The 18771-nt window shown below is 46.4% G+C and overlaps 1 protein-coding gene and 1 pseudogene across 2 annotated transcripts in view; both read right to left on the bottom strand.

The window, feature by feature from the left end:
* GRB2 (growth factor receptor bound protein 2) overlaps nucleotides 1-18771 on the bottom strand; it is an 85951-nt gene that overhangs the window by 39259 nt on the left and 27921 nt on the right. The gene's annotated exons all lie outside the window — the stretch shown is intronic.
* Nucleotides 1885-18286, bottom strand: LOC148048162 (uncharacterized; annotated as a pseudogene).

The following is an 18771-nucleotide window of genomic DNA, read 5'->3' as shown; positions in this document are numbered from 1 at the left end:
CTGCTCCCTCTTGGTGGGACATGAGGGAGTGGGGCACCTGATAAAGTTCCTGGGAGGGGGAGACAGGAATTCTAGGGATAGACCCTCCCGGACTACCTGCAGGACCCAGGCATCGTCTGGGCCCAATGGGAGGCGAACAGCTAGTCAGCCCCCAATGGGTGACGAAGTCGGGGAGTCACTTGGACTTCCGGAAGGGCCTGTTGGAGGCGCCTCTGCGATTGAACTTGCGGAAGCCAAACTGTTGTCTCGCTCTATCACGAAAGGAAGACCTGTCCTGAGCCCTCTCTCCCTGCTGCCCAGCTGATCTGTTAGAGGGGTAGAAGGAAGTAGACGTGGATGGCTCTGAGGGACGAAAGGACTGCCGCCTCGCATAGGGTGTAGACTTGCGGTCCTGTTTCTTAGAAGTTCAGGGAAGGACCTTCCTTTTGTCCTTCGATTCGATAAGGAAGGGATCCAAAACCTCACTGAATAATTTAGACCCCTTAAAAGGGGCAGAAGCCAATTTCCATTTGTGCTTCTGGTCCGCTTGCCAATGTTGGAGCCAGAGCAGACGGTGGGAGGTGACATTCGCAGCTAGAGCCCTAGAGGCGAATTTGGTGGCATTGAGGGCCGCATCAGCAGCGTATTGCGACGCTGCGATGAGTTTGGTCACGTCCTGATGGAGCCGGGCATCCCCTGCGGGAATCTTATTTAAGATGTCATGTGACCAGATTACAGCGGCCCTACTAAAGAAGGAGGCGGATGTCCTAATGGGGTCCTAATGGCCCAGGCCACCGCCAAGTGAGTCTTGTGACAGACTTTTTCGGCCTTCCTGTCCTCCGCCTTGAGACCTTCAGACAGGTCCGCAGGTAAGGAGGCATTAGAAGTGAGGGCCGTAATGGGTGGATCTACGACTGGGAGGGCCAGGAGATCCTCCAGGACAGGCTCCATGGTATACAGCTTCTTGTCCACTCTGCTAGGAGAGGACAATGTGGCCAGCTGGACCCACTGACGTTGGATGAGGTCCAGGAACAAGCCCGGAACCAGAAGCAATTCTTGTTGGGAAGTTGGAGCGTCAAACATGACTGCATTCGGGTTGACTGGGGCCGAATCAGTCTGGGGTTGAGTGGGCTTGGGCTTAATGCCTACCATGGTGGTGGCCTTCACCTTGCGGAGGACCGACTTAAACAAGCTGGGCTTGAAGAGGCCAGAAAAGGAAGGAGCATCCGGGGAGAGATCCTCATCCTTGGACAGGCCCTGCTCTTTAGGATCCGTTGCCTCCAAGGCCGAAGCCTCACTAACAATGGAGGACTCCAAGGATGGATGACGCACCCACTTGGCCGGAGGAGGTCCACCCTGAGCCGGGGGAACAGAAGGAACCACCTGCTTATCATGCGCCCGCATGGCGTCAGCTATGCCCTTTGCTATGGCATGCTCCACTATCACTTGCATTCTAGGAGAGAGCTCGGAATCTTGGTCCGAGTCAGGGTCAGCATCTGTAGGTCCCTCCCCCTGGGAAGGGATATCCTCCCGTGACCCTCCCCCAGGAATAGCTTCCGGGGCCGGTTCCTGCTCGGGGAACCAAGAATTGACTGGGGAAGGGGGCTCAGAAAAGGACCGGTCCGGGGACAGGTTTTGAGAGTCAACTTCTTCCGCCATGAGAGCTGTCAAGTCCCTTCTCGGGAGTGGCAGGACAAAGGAATCCCCAGAGGGAGCCTCCTTAGCCGCCGGTGACGGGCCTTCTCAAATTGCTTGTCAAGCGCCCGTTGGCACCTTGCGGCATCCCTAGCCTCAGCAGCAGAGGGGACCCTAAGAGGAGGGGTCTGGATGGGGGCCCTGACTCCACTAGCCCCACAGCCCAAGGAGGGGGAAGGAACCTGATCCAGGCCCTGGGAGAGTCCCGGTCTACTGGACAGAGGTCCCAATTTTTCCATGACAAGACTGCACAGGCAAGCAAGTGCAGGCCGAAGGAGGAAAAGCTACAGTAGTTGTAGGCTGCTCTGCAATAAAGGACAAAAAGAGAAAAATGTCATTAATCAGGACACAGCATTTAACACAGATACAAGTCACGAAGGAATTCTGTTAGTGCCTTAACTGGAGGTTTCTGGGCCTGTAGCCAGAGACTGGCAGGCCATGCAGGGATGAGGGGAGGCCTGGGCCCTGAAGGTAGGCCCGGACTGTGAGAGGCCTCCCCAAGGCCGGGGCAGTGGCCTTTGCCTTGACCAGGGCCCCAGCTCTGCTCGCAAGGAACAGTAAAAAAGAGTAGGAGAGAGGCAGAGGCCAGTGGGCCTACTGCCTCCCAGCGGTCCCTGTTTTAGCGTGGCTGCGCGGCCTGCAGCTAGGCCTAAATGGCGCGAATTCGCACCTAAAATGGCCGCCGTGCTGTGAGGGAATCTAACGAGCCATGCGGCGATCGCCCTAGCCGTCGGGCGATCGCTCGCACTTCCGTGGCAGATCCGACGTTTGAGGTGCTTCAAAAAATAAAAAAAAACTCACAAGAACACAAATAAAGGGACCACGAGGGATACGCTGGCTCCTGGAGCCTTCTGCCGCCGCGCTGTTTTAAAGGCACGGCAAACCTCCGAGATCGGCCTGAGGAGATCGAAGAGGGAGGCCCTTCCCCCAGCCAAACGCTTACCTCCTGCCTCCTGGAGGCTTGTAGAAACCTTAACTGTTAGTATAGGTGAAAGAGAAGGCAAGGATTGCCCAAGGGGAAAATTCTCAGTAGGAAAAGTCAGGAAGAATAGAAGAGAGTCCAAGCAAAGAATTATTTCAGCTGGAGCTCCCAAAAACAGCTTCCAAACAAGCCAAACTGCGGAAAATTTCTGGGGATTAGGCACGCCTGGAGGCGTGGCCAAGGAAAAGTCTTTCCTCAGTTCCAGGGCAACCAGACTGAAATAACCCATTGCTTGGACTCTCCAAGCGGTGTGTAGGAGAATTTCTAGTAGAATCCATCCCTTCATAATGTAAAAATACAAAAAGGTATCAAATAAGTATGAGAAAATGAATTTTAAGCAAACTCCAATCACCTGAACTAAATTAATTAAAGAGTTAACTTTGCAAGCTGCCAGACTATAATTTCATGTGGCTAACACTATGGAGGAACAGATCACAGCTTGTAAAATAAAGACCTTAATTATATGATGTAGTACCGATCAACCAATCCAAATGGCATGAAAGATCTTAAAGTGTATTTTAAGAACAATTATCTCTGCAATAAGTATTTGTGCATTTTTTGTTGTATCACTGACCTTCTCTTTGCGTAAGAATATTTTTTATTCATAATGACTTTATCCAAATAAAAGATAAACTTCACCTAAGGGATTGCCTCTCCCGTGACATCTACCTGTCCCATTCAGCAGGAGGGGCATGTTATGGGTTGTCTCTACAAAGAGTGTCATCTGGGAGGACCCAGGAGAAGATCATTAATGGCATCATACCCACCGTTTGATATCTGATTCCACTGAACCTTAGATTGGTCCGAAACCTCCTGGATTTAGGATGGCCTTGATGACATGGCTTTGCTGGTATGTATGTGGGGGGGGGGGTTAGGGTAGGGGTCTAGTAGCCGTGGAGAGATTCTACAAAAGTTGCTGGTTAAGGTCAATTTTTTAAAAAATGTGGTTTTATTGATATTTTAATGTTTGTATATTTGTTTGTAAAGTTTTTCTATTTGGTTGTTGCTCTTTAATTATTGTGAGCTGCCAGAGTCAATTAAGTGACTTACAAATCAAATTAATTTTAGAAGTAAATGAAGGAATTTTTTTAGAGGAATCTATCACTCGTCCTTCTTAATTCAACTATGATGCTTACTTATGTACACATAGCCCTAGAAATCATGTCAATGAAAAGCAGGGACACCAAATCGTGTAAATTGTAACCTTAATGACACAGATTTAAAAATATATATGTTGGAAATGTAGGCAACGCAAAGAGATATTCTATAATGGTGGGTTCATTTTTATCTTTTTCTTTGAATGTACTTATTATATATATAGGGTAATAAAAACTATTTAAAATAAAAATGCTTCAAAATTTTTTTACTAGTTTCTATTGCTCTCATGTTTTTAATATTATATAAGATGTACCATATTTTTTGCACTATAAGACATATATCCCCCCACAAAAAAAGTGGATGGATATGTCTATGTGTCTACAGTGAATATTATGATGGGGGGGAAGGGGGTTGATGCAGTGGCGTTCGTTGCCACTGCCTGTCACCACTGCCACCATTTGCCGCCACAGGGAAAGCTGGAGCCTTCACTGCCGAGGAGCTGATCGGTGGTTGGATGGGCCTGTTGGAATACCACAGATCAGCTTTTCTAGGTGCGGTGGCAGCTATAGGCGGCAGCAAGCAGTAGTAGGCGGCAGCAATCCATGCCACCTAGAACAGCTGATCGGCAGTATTCCAGGAGGCCGATCCAACCACCCATCAACTGCTTGGCAGCGAAGGGTCTAGTGTTCCAGACAGCAGCTCAGCTCAGTTGACCAGTGGTGGGCACAACGAGCGGAGCCCTGACGAGTCACATGCTGGGGTTTCGGTAATGTGCTGAAGCTGACCAGGCTGTTTGCTGCAAGGACACTAGCCAGATGAATATCGGATAGATGCTGGGAGGCAGAGGCACATTTTTTTTTTTTTTTTGCTTTCCTCCTCTAATGTGCTTCTTATGGTCCAGTGCGTCTTATAGTGCGAAAAATACAGTACTTCTGTTTCTATTTTCTTCTACTTTCTCTACATTTATCCCTAAAGAGCTTTGATCCTGTCAAATATATGAAAAAGTAATATAATTTCATTTTTAAAAGTTAGGATGCGAAAGCTTATGAATTCTTCATCCTGTTAACTGATTTTGTTGCTCAGTCTCTTATTTTCCAATGATTTTCCCCAGTGAGTTCCTTTTTTATTCGCTACCCCAAACAAAAACTATGACAACATTAACTGAGAATATGTGAGAAAAACATTTCACTCCTTGCTTGAAGCTTTAAAACAAATAGGGACAATTTTTACTGAAAATATTACACCAATGACAGATTTACTATTAAAATACATATGAACATTATAGGTGACTATTTTTTGCCCAGAATCTTGAAGTCCGTGTCTCACAAAATACAAAACTGCTATACATACAATAAGATGTATATGTTGTTTTTTAATCCCCCCAATAAATAGAAATAATGATGACTAATTTAGTGGGTAGTTGAGAAATTCAGTCTACATTATGCTAAAAATAAGCATACATGCCACAGATTATAGTTAACGATGCTTTCGTACCAGCAATTCCTAAAACAAAATTCCATCTCTTTTTATCCTCTGTACGGTGTATATAAATAGTAGGGATGTGCATGAAAAGGAAAGTTGTTTAGCTTTGAAACAGCTGTGTTTCAGAAATTCTGCCAATCTCTTCTAAGTTGATCATGGGCTGGCAGGGACAAAATCCCAAACAATTTGCCTGCTCTGCTTCAACAGGAAAAAAAGGAAAGAGTCTTTCATTTGGTTTCGTCCTAGGAACACTACAATTTATAGCAAGCTTTGTGGGCTACTAAAATCCAAACCACTTGATAGCAGGCATGGACTCAGCAAACACTGCTCTTCATTGCCATCAAATGGTCATTCAGAGATATGCTAATGGAGGGGCATGCATCACCACCACCACCACCACTACCACTTGCATTGGAGTGGAGGAGGAAGAAAGCTTCTCTTCCAGCATTAAACTCTTGTCTGAACCCATCATGATACTAATTGGTGACACCACTGTTGCCTTCAAGAGGAGTGGGCATAGTCCTAAATTGAGCCTCTTTACATCAACTCTCTACCTTCTAGACTAGCAAGCCCTAGGACTACTTCTCACTGGCTGGCCCTCTAACATGCCCATTCATAGTTTATACAGTAGGAATTTGACAAGGGGGGATAGAGTTTGGCTAATGTGCCTAGCTAACCCTAAATAGTAGAATCGGCAAGAAGCCTTAAAGGCAAGCCTCTTTTTAAAGCAGTAAAAGAAACATTTTTAAATTTTCTTTGCACACGTTTCTAGGAAGCAGTAATGCTATCGGTGCCAGTTTACACAGGCAAAAAGAATCAGAAGAATTAAACCTCCCCAAATTGGCCTTATTTGGAGGTAGGACATTTTTGGAGGGGCTGGGAATGTTCTTTTCAACTTGGAAAGTAAAGGTACAGGAAAGAGCAAGGGAATCTTTATTCCTTTCTCTCCCAAATTTCCAACAAACCCCCCCCCCCGCCCCAATATACCTAATAGAAACAAATTATAAAGTAAAATAAAAGGCTATGAAAGTTGCCCAAATTGAAACAATACTATTTATCACTATTTTACCACTTACCGCAGACTCCAGTAAAGGGATTGTGTCCAGTGGACTCACACAGGAATTTCTTCCCCTGAAGCTCTCTCTCCACAAATTTTTCTAATGGCAGTTAGACCAGAATGAGTCCTTTGGTGCCATGTATTCCTAATTTCTCAGAATGCCTTTTTCTGTATGCATGTATTTATTTAGTTATTCAGATTTTGAGCCTGTTTAATATCAAAAAGGCTGAGGTTTACGCTAATTAGGAACACACCATTTAAAGAAATATGACCATTCCCTCCCTCCCTCTCTTACACATGTGTGCACACACACACAGTAAAAAAAAAAGAGGGTCTCCATAAAAATCTTAACCTCTAGGTCTGGGAACAATTCCAGATTTTAATATACTTGTAGAATGCTTACAAGTGTGGAAAACATCCAGAGGACAGGAATTGCAATAGAAAAGGCAAGTTTCTTTGCCCAGTTGCTAGATGGCAACAATTAAGTGAGGGGACTTAAAGCACACCTTTCTGTGCCTGAGCAGACCAGATACGCAGAAACAGTTGGAGACAGGCAAGTTTTTAAAATAATCAGGGCTCTATATATTGGGAAGGGTTTTATAGGTGACAACCAGAACTTTCAATTGCACCTGGAAAATTATAGTTACCGGTAAGATTAAAACATGGACCGAGCAAGGAATACCTATTGCGGTCCCTGCCACTGTGTTTTGGATCAGCTGCAGCTTCCACATACCATATTTTTTGGAGTATAAGACGCACCTTTTTACCCCTCAAAAGAGGGTGAAAATCTGGGTGCATCTTATACTCCAAATGTAGCTCCACCCACCCGCTCCGCACGTCGCATTTTGGGGGGATTCCATGCGGCAGGGATCCTCACTTTCACATGGCGCCTGATTTCCGAAGCTGCCTGGGGAACTGCGATGAAAGTCTTTTCAATGAAAGCTTTTTTGGGCTGTCCCCTCCCCGATTCCAAAAAAGGAGCATGCAGAGGCCAAACAAGTGCATCGTGTTTCAGGTGGCAAGCAGTTCCAGCACGCGCTGTCACCTGCAAATGCTTTCCTTCCCAGTTCCCTGGCGCACATCGCAGAGCCACGCCTCCTCCTACTCCTCTACAGACTCACTGCCTGTTTTCTCCTGGCCAGCACCGTCAGCTGGAGGAGGCAGAGAGAAAAGCGAGAGGGCAGTGCAGTCGGGCGAGGACGCAGGAGCCGTGCATGGTCACAGGGCAGGACGATTAGAGGCAGCCAACCAATTGCTGGCTTGGCTGCTGGCCACCCAGAGGGCGCAGGCAGCAAGGGAAACCCACATCGTGGCCGCCGCTGCCTCCTGCCTACATGCCTCAAGGAGGCTGAGCAGCAACAGTGAGTTGTTTCCCTGCACAGAATAGCCAAGAGAGAGAAATGGTGAAGCTGCCAGACTCAAGAAAGATGTTCAGGCACAATTTGGGGGTGGCAGGTGGGGCAGGGGATGGGGCACGCTCAAGTCTGGCAGCTCCACTACTTCTCTCTCTCGGCTGCTCTGTGCAGGGAAACATCTTGCACAGTAAAGAAAAACTTCTCATGAAGTTTTTATTTACTGTGCAAGGTTTTCCCTGCAAAGACCAGCCGAGAGATGCAATGGAGCTGCCAAACTGTATTAAGATGCACATTTCGTGGTGGAGCACAATTTGGGGTTGGCAGGTGGGGCAGGGGATGGGGTGCCCGGCATCCCTGCCAGTGGCGAGGAAGTGCCCGGGAGCTGCTGGACTCTCCCATCCCCTCACTCGTTGGGGCAGGGTTGGTGAAACTTCACACGGTGAACTGCTCCTCTCCTGTGGGCTGTTATCCAGAAGAGGGGGCGTGAAACCGTGGTTGCTGGCAGCGACACTTAAGGGCATGGGCATGGGCAGTGGGCTCCAAGAAGCGGCTGCCAGGGCACCCCATTCCCTGCCCCACCTGCCACCCCCAAATTGTGCCCCATCGTGAAATGTGCATCTTAATAGAGCCACGACACAGGTTTCCTTTGCTGCCTGCACCATCTGGGTGGCCAGCAGCCAAGCCGGTAATCGGCCGGCTGCCTCTAATCTGCCTGCCCTGTGTCCGCGCCCAGCTCCTGCACCTTTGCCTGACTGCGCTGCCCTCTTGCTTTTCTCCCTGCCTCCCCCAGCCAATGGTGCTGGCCAGGATAAAACAGGCGGCGAGTCTGTATAGGAGGAGGGCAAATGGGTCTATGATGTGCACTGGGGAACTGGGAAGGAAAGCATTTTCAGGTGGCAGCACATGCTGGAACTGCCTGCCACCTGAAACACGATGCACTTGTTTGGCGTCTGCACACACCATTTTTGGAAGGGGAGGGGACCCTACAGCCCAAAAATGCTTTCATTGAAAAGGCTTTCATCGCAGTTCCCCAGGCAGCTTTGGGAATCATGCTCCAACTGAGGCAGCAAAGATGTTAGCCAGATGAATACTGATGGATGCTGCTGGGAAAGAGGCAGAATTTTTTTTTCATGATTCCCCCCACAAATTAAGGTGCATCTTATACTCCAAAAATACAGTAGTTTTCAAGGGTACCCACCCCATGCAGGGTGCATTGCAATTGTCTAATTATGCAGTACTGGGGCATGAATGACCATCAAAACAACCTCCAAAGTGAGGAAAGGATAGAATTGGCACACAAGGTGAACGTGTGTAGAAGTTCCCCCAGCCACTGCTGCTACGGGCTCTCTGAGCAGTAGCTGGGGGAGTGGAGGACTGGGCTCTCAAAGTTGGAAAAGTAAAATCCCATCCAAGACCAAAAGTGACCCAGACCCAGAGGCCCAAATAGCTACAGCCATTCAGTCTTGTTAGGATTGGACCAAAGTCTCTTCCTCCCCACCCAACCTCTGCTAGCTACCCTAAGTTGGTAGCTTCATTTTCATAGGCTAGGATTGAGGTGTATCATCTGCACATTGATAATACCAGGCTTTAACTGACAGAGGACTCCATCTATAAGTTTTATGTAGAAGTTAAACAGGAGCAGTGAGAATGTTGAGCCCTAAGGCATCCCAAAGTGAAAAATTGCAGGTGTGATTTCTCCTCTTCTATCAACACTGGCGGCAGTAGCAGCAGCAGATGGGAGATAATGTTTTCTAGCGACCACTATACAAAAAACTATGCAGCTAAGAGCATCCTTAGGGCTTGCACTGCGAGGGAGGAAGCCGGGACATGGCTTGAAATTCCCCATCTCTGTATTTCAGGTATGGCTTCAAGGCAGTCCTCCATCCAAGCAATAGAACAAGCTAGGATGGTTTAGAGATGAAAGGGACATTTGCATCTAAGATGTAGCTTTTCAAATGCAAATTGCAAGCAGAAATAGGGAGCAATTAGCAGGCAAGGTTTTCCCCATTGCTCTTAATGATGATCTGATTTTCTCTAGACTTTTCCTATCAGTAGTCCTAATGAATAATTTATTACTCATCAAATGAATAATTTATTATTGGTTATAAATGATGGAAGCCATGTGCTGATGCCAAGAGAACCCCGAGGTTTTTTTTTGGGGGGGGGGCAAAATTTGATGTACTTTTGACGGTTCATGGAAATTGCCAGAGACTAAAAAGCTTTTTGAAAATGTCTTTCCAGGCTCCAATAACTTGGGTTACAAATAGCATATTGCCACTGCAGAAGAACAATTGCATGGCCTATTCTGTTAGGTTCTTGTTTTTTGAACTTTGTTCTTCTTGCGGTAATTTTATTACTAGGCTAGTAATGCAATCATCATCATCAATGTGAGGAAGATTACCACCCACACTGCTGGAGCCACAAAATACAGATAGTCCTCATTTAATTGCCTTCTTTAGCAGCGATTCAATTAAAACAATGATAAAAAGTAACTTTGCGACCAGTCCTCACATTTGGGACTTCTGCAAGTCTGTAAAACAAAGATAAACTGAAGTAAGAGCATATGCATAATCATGATTTCGCTCAGTGACTGCTTTGCTTAATGACCAAGTTGCTGATCCCAATTATGGTAGTTAAATAAGGGCTATCTGTATTCTGATTTGGGGAAATTCATATAGAATACATGAAAGATACAAGTCTGCTTATTTCTGGTTTACACAGTGATTTCCAACAACATTCCATGGGGCCTGTTGAGTAGTTTTGACAAATCACTGAAAACGCCCTGGGTATAACATGTGGATAATCTTTTGGCAAGGACCACATTCTTGAAAGAGTACTTTGTTGGCAACCTTGCTGCATGTCAAAAATGAATGAGATTGAAGCCAAAGGAAGCAAGGATCATAATCACACACTCCTGGATGAGGCCAGCCACTTGTTTTCAATCTTCAATCTTGATGTACCCTTTTTGTCGTTTCCTCAACTTTCCTCCACTACTCCTATGTGTCATACAGTAGGGCAAGGAAATTCCAAGGGAAGAAAAATTCACTTTCCATAGAAATCCATAGCAGTTTGTTTTTCAAACCCTGCAACTTTAAGAGGTATGGATTTCAACTTCCAGAATTCCTGGAGTTGAAGTCCGCATATCTTTTAGTTGCCAAGTTCCAAAATCACTGATCCTTCTGAAGTCCATAAAATGAGGAACCAGATGGTTGGGGGCAATATGCTGACTCTGTAAACTACATAGAGAGGGCTATAAAGCACTGTGAAGTGGTATATAAGTCTAAGTGCTATTGCTATTGCCATATACTCTAACTGTTAGGCTGAGGGCCATGCTGGATTCCAGGTTTATGATTTTACAGCTTCAACATAGGCTGATCCTAGTCAACTGAGAGCATCACCAAGGAACTTGACCATGATGATGCAACAAAATATGCTGAAAGAAAGCAACATAGGAACTAAAACAGGTAGTTTTATCAAGCAAAGTCTGCATTGCAGAACAATATTATTTTTATACCATGTGTTCACTGTAGACAGCACAGTAAAATATATATAAATGGCTGTTTGTATATGTGTATGTTCCAGCATAACTCTGGAACGCCTCGAGCAATTTGAACCAAACTTGGGACACAGCTGACTTACTCTCTGGAAACAAATACTGTGGAGGTAAGACATTCCCCCCGGGGGGGGGGATGTTCTGTTATGATACAGCCTGTTGTGCCTTAAAATGGCTTCTACTGCACAGCGTAGTGGAGCTGCCATGGTAATGGCTTCACAGTACTCCACAAGGGGGTTCCTTCTGGTAAGGGGGAGAATCCAACATTAGAAATTACATTTGGTCCAGACATTTCCCCCCTATAAATGACTATCTGGGCAACCCTGGGTTATCACCTAGTAAACATAAAGACTGGCTCCTGTCCTAAGATGCCTATCATAAAAATTCAGATAGAAGGGAGACAAGGATAAAGATGATGACATGAGTCAAGAAGATTGCAGAAAAATAAGCTTTTTCTTTTAGCTATATCTACAGTGCCCTGGTTTAGTGATTTACAAACTATTGTATTTTTTGAAGTATAAGACGCACCGGAGTATAAGATGCACCAAGATTTTGAAGAGGTAAATTTTTTTTAAAAAGTTTTTGCACTCTGCAGACCTCCCAAACCCCCTGCATGCCTCATTTTTTGGGGAAAAACAGGGCATGGAGAGAGTTTGAGAGGCCTGCAAAGTGCTCCAGGGGGCTGGGGGGGAGGCAAAAATGAGCAAAAAATGGCCCATTTTTCGCTCGTTTTTGCCCTTCCCAGCCCCCAGGAGCACTTTGCAGGCCTCCCAAACCTTCTGCATCTCCATTTTTGTGAAGGAGGTGGGGTTTCCGGAGGTCAAAAATGCTGTATTTAGTGTATAAGATGCACCCAGATTTTTACTCTCTTGCCGGGGGGGGAGGTGCATCTTATACTCTGAAAAATCCAGTAAATCAAACCTGGTAAAGGTCTACACCTGTTTAGAATTTGAAGTACATGCTATCACAGCTTCAATAGGTATGAAGACAGAAAAACAAGTGAGCCACAAATTACAAATGTCTTCTGTTGAGGTGATATACATACTTTACCTCTGTAAAAGGTGGAATCTGGAAATTCAAGATGCAATCCAGATGCTGACATAAAATTGACTTTTATACTTGGATGTTTAAGTAGAGCATGTCTCTTCATGTCCCTGACTCTTTTCCTATCTAATGTAATAGTTAAAATATATTTTATTACATTTCATGCGTATGGATATTACTAATTTTGTAATAATCTCTGCACACACAATTCCCTTTTATCCATCCAATCCAAGTTTTGTCACCAATCCAAATTCCATTCATTGGCTTTTGCCATTATGCTTGTCTTCTGCAGTGTTCTTTTTTAAAAAATTTTTAGTGCTCTAGGCTGGAAAATGAAAATGGCAAACCATTCCTGTAATACTGCCAAGAAAGCTATATGGATGTTTCTAGGAAACCATTAGAATTTGAGATCAGCTTTGAAAAGATTTGACATCACTGCTTTTATTAGCACTGACTGGTACTCTGAGATTTATTTATTAGAATAGCATATTAAAATTAAAATAATTTTAATAAAGAAACAAAACAATTGTTACCAATAATAAGGAACTTCTCTGCCATGTAAACAGCTTCTTTCTATTCATTAACTAGGAAGTTTGGTGATCTATTTGTCATAGAAAAGATTGATGCAATCATTTTTTTACTTCCTGATAGAAATTAAACAAGTAGTCAACAATCAGGGTCACATGTCTTCGGTTATTGCATTTTCATACATAGGCAGGAAGATGGGGGAGAAATGTATTCCACAATTATATTGAGGCATTTTTTTTGTAATGACCTTTCAAACATGAGGAAGTTACAGAAATAGAATGCAAATAAATTTGTAGATGAATGCTTAACATAGAAATTATTTTGTTTAAATTTGTATACCTCCCTCCCCTGCTTCCAAAGGTATAAATATGCTTTGTCCCATTTTATAGGATTTTCTTTTTACCCCAGTCACCTTGTGAGCTATAGTAAAAGACAGTTATTCTTCTCTATAACTTTGCCTGTTTAAATGGAGATCTGAACCAAACTACCTCTTGTCCAGGAACAATAGTTTTCCCTACTACATTATTCGTGACCCGACAAAAGGGCGAACGACAAAACCGCGCCCGACTAAACCGCGTCGCTGACGCCATCAACGTGGTGACAACAGCCAGCGCGGAGAAAGAAGGGCGCTTTAAATAGCACGTTGAAAGAAAGCCGATTTAACTTAAGGTAAGGGTTAGCTTTAGGGTTAGCTTTAGGGTTAGGTTATGGGTTAGGGTTAGGTTAAGGGTTAGGTTTAGGGTTAGGTTTAGGATTAGGTTAAGGGTTAGGTTTAGGGTTAGGTTTAGGGTTAGGTTTAGGGTAAGGGGTTAAGTTTAGGTTTAGGGTTTACAGCGTGCTTCTTTTGCCGCGCTGTTGTCGCACTGTTGTTGATGTCAGTGACGCGGTTTAGTCGGGCGCAGTTTTGTCATTCGCCCTTTTGTCGGTGAACCACATTATCTAAGCTGGGAGAAAGTGGCAAGAAGGTGACAAGCAACAGGGAGAAAGCAGAACTATTTAACTCATTCTTAGCATCTGTCTTTACACAAAGGGATAAAACAGTCCAATCTATCAAAAACAGCACCACAAAAATCAGATTAGGAACACAAGTTGAAATAGGGAAGAAAATGGTAAGTGAGCAACTGTCTACCCTAGATGAGTTCAAATCACCAGGACTGGATGGATTACACCCCAGGGTTCTGAAGGAACTGGTAGACGAGGTCTCAGAAGCACTGAACTATATCTTTCAGAGATCCTGGAGTATTGGGAAACTGCCAGAGAACTGGAAAAGAGCTGATGTGATTCCCATCTTCAAAAAAGGGACAACTAGCCACATAAAACTCAATGCCTTTTTTCAACGAAGGCCACCAAAATTGTCTCTTAACGAGGTGCACGGTTTTGACGAATCCAAAGTGTCCAGCCATGCGAGAGTCATGAGCCCATTGGAGGATGACGGTTCTAATGGACGCAGGGACGTATAATTTTGCACCAATCCAAGCCAACCCATCTTTCATGGTGCATTCATTCATTCATTTCATTTCATTTATTGAATTTCTATGCCGCCCAATCCCGAGGGACTCTGGGTGGCTTACAGAAATGAAAAAAATTAAAAAGAATTTTTAAAAACAATGGGACACAACAAAGTTAAAAAAGGAACACAACAAACACCCAATCGAAAGGGGGCTGGACCTCAAACAAGGGGTCAACAGCCCCAGGCCTGCCAGAAAAGCCAGGTTTTAATGGCTTTGCGAAAGGCCATGAGAGTGGGCAGGGCCTGGATCTCTGGGGGCAGCTCATTCCATAGGGCCGGAGCGGCAACAGAGAAGGCCCTACTCCTAGGCGTCGCCAGCCGACATTGTCCCGCTGAAGGCACCCGGAGAAGGTCCATCCTGTGCGATCTTATTGGTCTAAGGGAGGTATGTGGCAGAAGATGGTCTCGCAGGTATCCGGGTCCTAGGCCATGTAGGGCTTTAAAGGTGATAACCAGCATTTTGAATCGTGCTCGGAGACCAATGGGCAGCTAGTGCAGCTCGCGGTGGATAGGTGTGATATGGGTGTACCTTGGCACACCCAGTATCGCTCATGCGGCTGCATTCTGGACTAATTGCAGTTTCTGAACACTTTTCAGGGGCAGCTCCAAGTAGAGCGCATTACACTAATCCAGTCTTGAGATGATGAGGGCATGAGTGACTGTCTGAAGTGCCTCCCGGTCCAAATAGGGCCGCAACTGGTCCACCAGGCGAACCTGGGCGGAGGCACCCCTGGTCACAGCCTACAGGTGGTGTTCCAAAGTCAGCTGCGGGAGGACCCCCAAGTTGCGAACCCTCTCTGAGGGGGGCAATTTTTCTCCCCCCAGGGTTAAGGACGGACTGGATGGACTGTCCTTAGGGGGAAACATCCACAGCCATTCGGTCTTGTCAGGATTGAGTGCGAGTTTGTTCACTCCCACCCAGACCCTAACAGCTTTCAGGCACTGGGACATCACTTCCACCGCTTCACTGAGTTGCCACGGGGCGGACAGATACAACTGAGTATCGTCCGCATACTGGTGGTATTTAATCCCCTGCCGGCGGATGATCTCGCCCAGTGGCTTCATGTAGATGTTAAATAGGAGGGGGGACAGGACCGATCCCTCCGGCACCCCATAATTGAGGGGCCTAGGAGTCGACCTCTATCCTCCGACCAACACCGACTGCGACCTGTCGGAAAGGTAAGAGGAGAACCACCGTAAAACGGTGCCTCCCACTCCCACCTCTTCCAGCCATTGCAGAAGGATACCATTGTCGATGGTATCGAAGGCCGCTGAGAGGTCAAGGAGTACAAGGACAGAGGAATGCCCTCTGTCCCTGGCCCGCCAGAGATCATCAGTCAGTGCGACCAAAGCGGTTTTGGTGGAGTAACCAGGCCTGAAACCAGACTGAAAAGGGTCTAGATAATCTGGTTTATCCAAGGTCCGTTGGAGTTGGAGGGCCACCACCTTCTCAACAACCTTCCCTAAGAAAGGGAGGCTGGAGACTGGACGATAGTTTTTAAAAATAGCTGGGTCCAGAGAAAGCTTCTTGAGGAGGGGTCTCACCACCGCCACCTTAAGAGGCTGTGGAAAGGATCCCTCCAACAAGGAGGCGTTCGTGATTCTCTGGAGCCAACCTCGTGTTACCTCCCTGCTGGTCGAAACCAGCCAGGAGGGGCACGGATCCAGTAAACAGGTGGAGGCACTCATCGCTCCCATGGCCTTATCCACTTCATCAGGGTTGACAAGCTGGAACTCATTCCAGAAAGTCTGAGCAAGACCCTCCCTCGGCATCTCTGCTGGTTCTGTCCAAATGGAGTCCAGGTCTGTCCAAGTCTGAGCGATTTTGTCCGACAGAAACTGAGCAAACTCCTCAGCTCGACCCTGCAAGGCATCCCCCGTTTCCCCCCCATTCAGGAGGGAACGGGTTATCCTAAACAGGGCGACTGGGCGAGATTCTGCAGACGCAATGAGAGCGGAAAAATGTGCACATTTTGCCACCCGTATCGCCACTAGATAAGTCCTAATAAAGGCTCTTAGCAGTGTTCAGTCGGATTCGGAGTTACTAGCCCTCCAGCATCGCTCTAGGCATCTCTTTTGGCGCTTCATCTCCCGGAGTTACTCAGTAAACCAAGGAGCCCTCCTGGATCCACTGCTGCGGAGAGGCCGCAAAGGCGCAATCCGATCCAGGGACCCAGTCGCCGCTGTATTCCAAGCGGCGACCAGGGACTCTGCCGGATTGTGGGCAAGAGAGTCAGGTATCTCCCCAAGCTCCTTCTGAAATCCCAACGGGTCCATCAGGTCTCTGGGGTGGAACCACTTAATCTGTTCCACCTTCCTGCGTGGAACACATTCATGTGTTGCTGGAACCAATCATCCTTTCTAAGGGCCCCCTTTAGTTCAGAGATAAAGTTTTTTGTAACCTCTAGCTTAGAAGTTGTCTGACTTCTAGTGACAACAGGAGCAGCCAGACTTCTTGTGGGAATGACAGGCTGGACCACACTGAGCTTTGAACTGTTGTACTGCGGAAGCCTGGACAAAGCATCAGCCATAAAATTCTTCCCTCCCGGAATGTGTTTCAAAGTAAAATTGAACCTATTGAAATGTTGAGCCCAGCGCATCTGTTTGGGAGACAGCTTCCTGGGGGTTTTCAATGCCTCCAAGTTCTTATGGTCAGTCCACATCTCAAAAGGGTGTTTAGCGCCCTCTAGAAAGTGGTGCTAGGTTGACAAAGCCCAACGAACAGCAAAAGCCTCCCTTTCCCAAATAGCCCAGCGTCTCTCAGTGTCGGTCAGCTTGCGAGAGGTGCAAGGACAGGGCTGTAATTTACCTTGGGCATTTGCTTGAAGCAGTACTGCCCCCACCGCCACATCACTGGCATCAGCCTGGACCACAAAAGGCGCATCCATGTTTGGGTGTTTCAGGACCGGTTCCTCTGGAAACAGGCGTTTCAACTTTTCGAAAGCAGCCTGACACTCCATAGTCCAGTTCAACGGTTTGCTAGGTTTGGGCTTTGCTCCTCCCTTCGATTTAAGGAGGTTAGTGATAGGGAGAGCTATCTTAGCGAATGAGGGAATAAATTGACGATAGAAGTTAGCAAACCCCCAAAACCTCTGTAATTGCTTACGTGTGGGGCCTCCCATTCAGTGACAGCCTTAACCTTTGCTGGGTCCATTTCTATTCCCTTGTGGGAGATCCGATAGCCCAGGTAATCAACCCTCTCCTGATGAAATTCGCACTTGGACAATTTGGCATAAAGTTCTGCAGCACGGAGCTTCTTCAGAACAGTGCGAACAAGCTTTACGTGTTCTTTACGTGTTTCCGTGTAAATAAGGATATCGTCTAAATAGACCATCACGCCTTTGTAAAGATGGTCATGCAAAACTTCATTACTTAGTTGCATGAAGACTGCTGGCGCCCCCTGGAGGCCAAATGGCATGACTCGAAACTGGAAACAACCAAGGAGGCAGTTGACAGCAGTCTTCCATTCGTCTCCCTCCTTAATTCTGACCCGATAGTATGCTTCCTATAGATCCAATTTAGTGAAAATTCTCCCCTTCCCTAGTTGGGCTAGCATGTCCTTCATTAGTGGTAAAGGGTAGAGTTTTTGGGCAGAGATGCAGTTCAGGTTTTTGAAATTCACACATAATCTGAAGGAGCCATCTTTCTTTTCTCTGAACAACACTGGGGTAGCTACTTTGGGCCTCGCTGGTTCAATGAAGCCCCTTTCCAAGTTTTTATCAATGAAAGTCCTCATTTCGTCCATCTTCCTAGGGGTGAGCCGAGATGAGCCGAGGTGGCGCAGTGGTTAAATGCAGCACTGCAAGCTACTTCAGCTGACTGCAGTTCTGCAGTTCGGCTGTTCAAATCTCACCGGCTCAGGGTTGACTCAGCCTTCCATCCTTCCGAGGTGGGTAAAATGAGGACCCGGATTGTTGTTGGGGGCAATATGCTGACTCTGTAAACCGCTTAGAGAGGGCTGAAAGCCCTATGAAGCGGTATATAAGTCTAACTGCTATTGCTATTGATTGAATATATTTGGGGTTTTGGGAGCTTTACCCCAGGTAGAATATCAATGGTGATATCCGTAGCCCTATGAGGGGGCAACCTATCAGAAGATTTTTCACTGAAAACATCTTTCAGGTCCCAATATTCCTTCGGAATTCTTTCCTCCCCCTCAATTTTTTCCTGCCCTCTGGCTGCTAGTTTTGGAACAGTGTCATCAGACTCCGGAGTCTCCATTTTCCCCTCAGGGGGTGTGGCAGACCGAATCTGCAACCACCCATCTCTCCATTAAATGCGTGGGTTCCATATACGGAGCCAGGGGAGTCCTAAAATAAGGGGTCGGTCCATCCCTGGGGCCACAATAAGAGTTATCATTTCTTGGTGGGTTCCCAGCCACATCTCGATGGGTTCAGTAGAAAAATGAGCAGGACCGCCCCCGCAATAGAGCCATCTAATTGGCAAAATGCAATTGGGATTTTCAAAGCTCTCAGTTTCAAGTCCATC

The sequence above is a fragment of the Thamnophis sirtalis genome, unplaced genomic scaffold (assembly GCF_051295495.1).
Source record: "Thamnophis sirtalis isolate CommonGarterSnake01/CBP01778 unplaced genomic scaffold, rThaSir2_p1.2 scaffold_3, whole genome shotgun sequence".
In the NCBI taxonomy this organism is placed as follows: Eukaryota; Metazoa; Chordata; class Lepidosauria; order Squamata; family Natricidae; genus Thamnophis; species Thamnophis sirtalis.
The sequence above is the reverse complement of the archived record's forward strand: the minus strand, read 5'-3'. Positions and strand labels throughout refer to the sequence as shown.